Here is a 5,459-nt window from a genome sequence, read left to right on the forward strand (position 1 = left end):
AAGTGAAATGGATAATTAAAAGGCTTGGATTCTTGGAGTTTCAATTCCAAAACAGAATGAGAATTGAAACTCGATTTCAAGTAAAATCTTCAAATTTATCCTTTAATGGAGGTTAGGGAATAATCAATACAAAGCTTGGGCAAGAGGGCTCCCTTTTCTGATCAACAAGGACATGTATTTATAGCATACACATTGCTTTCCACACCTTTGAAATTTTGGCCAAATTTAGTAACTTGTGTGCATGGGTGCATGGGCATGCATTTATGCCCAAATGATGATTGCATTGAGTCCAAATTCGTGCGCAAAACATGTTGAGATCATAATATGAAGCCATGCAAAGGTATTTGAAAATTGAGTTCAAACGTTGCCAAAACAAGCCATGCAAAGGAACCGCGTACAAGTCTCTCAAAAATGATCCAAATGCCATGATCTTGGATGTTTTGGAAATCTAACATGATGGGGAGAAACTTTTATGTTGAATACTTTTCTATGTGGAGCTTGGATCATGATGAATTTTGAGGTGGAAGTTGGAGAAATCAAACATGGTTGAAAATTTTCTAAGTTATAAGTTAAATGCCCACTTCTTCCACCTTGAATAACTTTTTCTATGAGCTTTAAATGAAAATGGTTTCTTCACCAAAGTTGTATCTATTTCATTCCTCTTAAATTTGGTCATAAATTTGACACCATTTGAATCTTTCATGAGGGAGTTGTGGATTTTAGAAGTTTTGGAAAAATGTTTGTTCAATGATGATGGCCCCAAATGACCTATAATGTTCCCTCTTGGGACCTGCCCTTGCAAGTTTAATTTGATCTTTATAAAAGAAGAAAAGTTGAAGAATACATATTGAAATTAATCATTAAACTTGGATGGTCTTCATATCATACAAATTGAGCAAGTTATGATTCATGGAAGTTGACCTCCTAACTAGGGCACAAACAAAATAACCTATAACCTTTCACCATAAAAAATGACTTTCCGAGCAAAATTAGCTCTTGATGTCAACATGAAAGTTGTTTGAAATGTCATAAATAGTAAGGTTTCTCTTGGAAGAATTTTCATATGACAAAAATTGTAGGAGATAAGGTCTAGGAAACCCCAGTTTTGACCAGTTGACTTTCTATGGTCAACCTCTTTGAACCATCTTGCAAACTTAAAGTTCTTTTGCTATTTGGGGCTCATGGAGAATCATATATGCTTGAGATGATGTATAATGAAGTATCCCTTGAAATATTTGACCAATTATTAAAGAAACTTGCTGAGGAAGTCACATAAGATACCTAAATGAATTAGGACTTCCAACGCAAACAAGCTTCAAACTCTTGATGAATTCTTGATCAAAATGACAATTTTTTTAAAGAACATGGGGATCCATATATGATTCTTAGAACCATTGTGATCATTTCCTTGATTAATCTCTTGCACTAAGGGTCTCAAAACCCTAGATGTGAACTTGATGATGCACATATGGACACACACACTACCTACAAAAGAAACAAAGCTACACATAGACATATTTTTGATATTTTGGTTAGTAAATAATGAAAAATAAAGTATGATACAGTCAAAATTGCTTGGTGATCTCTCCCAATGCAAACCCAATGAATGAGGGGTGAGGAGGATACCAAAGTGTGATCCCAAAGCCAATGCAAATGATGAGATAACATGAGGGATCTTAGCGTCAAAATTGGGGTCTTACAATCATCTTCAAGTAATCAAAGATTTCTTTAGTTGTTTCCCTGTTGGTGATCTTCTCGTACTCATTGTAAGATATTGCGGTCAACTGAATAGTTCTGGCTTTATGGTGATTCTTGAAATCACGCTTCTGATCATCACTCATTTTGCTTCTTGGGTTAGCGATACTAAGAGCAGAGATGGGTGGTTCATAACCATTTGTAACAATGTCTTAGCCCTCTCAAGTCTACATATTTCACTTGAGGAAAATCAACAACTATAAAGAAATACAAGTGTTTGTTTTGTGCTTCTAGATAAGCAGTATGAACATGATTAAAAACAATGATCAATGATCACACTATGAGCAACAACTCTAGACTTAATATAGTTGTATTGTTTTGATATAATTCAGAATTTATACTGCAATTTTTTTCAGGTATTTTTTCTTGAAGGGAGATTAATATTTGGACCTGAAGTGAAATATATAATTAGAACAATATTTCTTATCGTTGATCCTGTTGCAGTTTTCTGTGCTTTTGTAGCCAGAAACTTAATGGATGATTTTCCTCATCACTTTGGATATTTAAACCACATTCTAGTTATTATTCACACATTCTTTTTTTATCATTTCATCTTACATGTATTAATATTTTTTCTTTTTTGTTTAATGTGCATACTACTTACGAAAATATTAGAAAATATTAGATACCGGTATGATGAACAAGTGAACTCGTATAACAAAGGGGTAATTGAGAACTTCAAAGAAGTGTTGTTATCTTCAATTCCTCCATCCAAAAACAATTTTAGGTCTAAAGTTTTAGTTCCTAAAGAACTATCAGAATCATTTAAGTGAAACTTCTGTGGATCACTGATGATAGTAGTAATGAGCTTGGTGACAACTCAACAGAAACATATACAGTTGCAGAAAAACTAAAAGAAAAAGAAGAAGACGATTTATAGAAACGGTGGAAAGTGATCCTTCCAATATATTCATTTACTTTTGATGAAGAATAGAAAATGTAGAAAGTGATCCTTCCAATATGTCTAGTCACTTCTTTTATTTTGTTGAGATTTTAAAACCGTTATTTATCTAACATTACTATATATTGATAGTTGATTTGTGCAATGGATGAGTTTCCTCCCATGTCATGTTAACTTATTTAAATCAAATTAAAATCTCATTAACTTAAAATTAAAGTACCGACATTTTCACTAACCATAGTTGAATGAAATAGATAAATTATAAAAAAAATTCATAAAATTGTCTTTCTTTAATAATATTAAAAATTTAAATTTAAATAATTAAAAAAGAGAAATTAATAAATACGGAAGTGTATAGTAAAAAATAATATTAATTGTTCATTAATATTATAAAACAGGAATATATATTTAGTATCCCTAGTGTTATATCACAATTTTTTATTGAATGATAGTATAAAATTATCGTACATTATTATTGAATATGTATTAAATGTTTTTTTATAACTTTTAAATTTTATTTTATTTTAATTAAATTATTTTTTTAATATAATTTTAATAAAGTTTTAAAACTTTTATATGAATTTACTTAAAATGTTTCTCTTGAATAATTTTTTTTTTCCTCCACCAACTATAATTACACTTAATTTAAAACAATTATTAATATTTAGCTTACATATTTTTATACCTGAGAAATAACATATGCATAGTTTTTTTTTACTCATGTTTGTATCACTAATGTTTGATATAATAAATTTTATATTATTTTTGTTATGATGCAATGGTGGTCGGTGCGAAGGTCCGATGGAAGATCCAACGATATTTGATAGATTTGTTATCATTTCTCCTCAATAGCTGGAGGATTGTCGCCAACGACGCTTCCGTAGTTGAGCTTGGTGTCCATGTTGTTGTAGTTGGATCATTATAGTTGGGTGGATTGTGGACGATATGGTTGACTGAATTGAGACATTTAATCATTTTGGAAATGAAACAATGGTTCATGTGGTGTACTAAAGTCAAACAATGGTTGAGTGTTGTGGCGATGGGATGTTTGAGTGTTCATTTGTGGGGGCTATAATGGCACGACGTTGAATCGTATGAATCATCCGGGCTATAGACTGTTGTCGTGGCTGTGTATGGTGCTTGGTGGTTAGGTGTATATGGTAGGGTGATGGCGTGAGGTTGATCGTTGGGTTTGGGTGAGTTGACATTGTTCTTAGGCGGAGATTTGTTGTTGGGCGTATGATGATGAAGCTCGTTGGCGTGGATCAATCAAATACCTTGGCTCAGATACAAACTGTGGCGTTGTAACCGACCTAAACCATGCCATATAATGTTGAGTTGGTCTAGCACCATGTATGACTGATTCGTTTAAGATGTGTTACCGTCGATTCCTCCAATGACGACACATCTCTCTTGTGAAGTCTCTGCAATCGGAATAATCTCATTGGTCATCGACTCTTTGTTGATGTCAATCTCCCAAACACATCGGAGGTTCTGGAATTTGTTGTTGCATGCCGAACTACAATTTTACATGGTCACTTTGGTGCATCTCCACAGTAGTGAACCAGATAATTGGTGTTTTTGCTACCCAAATTGCAACATCGTCATGGTTAACCTGATGATCAAGACCCATATAAGGCCTTCAGATTAACTGCATAAGAATATGGCATGGTTAGAGGATATGTAATTGGATAATTTTTTTAAAATCAAATATAGAGTTGTTTAGTAGTAATACATCGTCTGGTCCAACGTGGTCTAAAAGATTGCGATAAACTACTACAGCGTGTTTGGGACACCTGTTGTAGTTCATCCCTTTAACTGACCACCTAGATCGAAAAGATTGAAAATATATTAGTTACAGTTAGTTGTAGTATAAAGTCTAATAAATTAAAAGATTAAAAATAAATTAATTTATTGCATAGGGGAATGTAAATGAATTCTCGTTGACCGAGGCGAGTGACGACAGTCTTGACCAACCATATGTTTGTAGCAAATAGGAGCAAGAATAAAATGTACAAGTATTTTTTTTTTTGGCATTTTTACACAACGAACTATATAGATGTGACAAAACAGCTGAACCACAACTATATGTGCCTACCTTATTTATGATTTGTAACAACGGAAAATACATAATATTTACCGTATTGCCACTATTTTCAGGAAATAAAAAATTACCAAATAAAATCATAATATAATACCGAGCTTTAATTATCTTTTCATATTCAGTAGATTCTTCGTTTAATATAGATTAAGTAATAGCATACCAATGTCGCAATATTATCGATTGCTCCTCGATGTTCATCATCTGTAGTCAATAGAGACATATTGTTGCAGAGAGGTTAAGTGTTGCAGATAGGTTGAGTGTTGTAGAGAGGTTGAGTGTTGTAGATAAGATGAGTGTTGTAGAGAGGGTAAGAAGTTGTGTGAGAAATTATGACGGAATGTTGTATTTATATATGAATGCACACACATGCGTCATTGCTTTGGGCGCACACACACATGCCTACATGCATGCGTCAGTGCTTTTTACGCACACACACATGGCTACATGCATGCGTCAATGCATGTGGCACCTTCACATGCATGCGCCATTGCATGTGGCGCCTTCACATGCATGGCCTAATGCATGCGCCAATGACTTGGGCGCCTCGTGTTCATTGTAAATTACATGTTTCAGTAATTATTTAATAAAATAGATTATTTTATAATTTAAATTGAAAAATATTATTATTTTTAAAAAAAATCAATATTATCATTTACCTCATTAAATCTAAATCTGAGTGATTTGATTAAATTAAATTAA

The sequence above is a fragment of the Lathyrus oleraceus genome, chromosome 7, assembly GCF_024323335.1.
Source record: "Lathyrus oleraceus cultivar Zhongwan6 chromosome 7, CAAS_Psat_ZW6_1.0, whole genome shotgun sequence".
Taxonomy (NCBI): domain Eukaryota; kingdom Viridiplantae; phylum Streptophyta; class Magnoliopsida; order Fabales; family Fabaceae; genus Lathyrus; species Lathyrus oleraceus.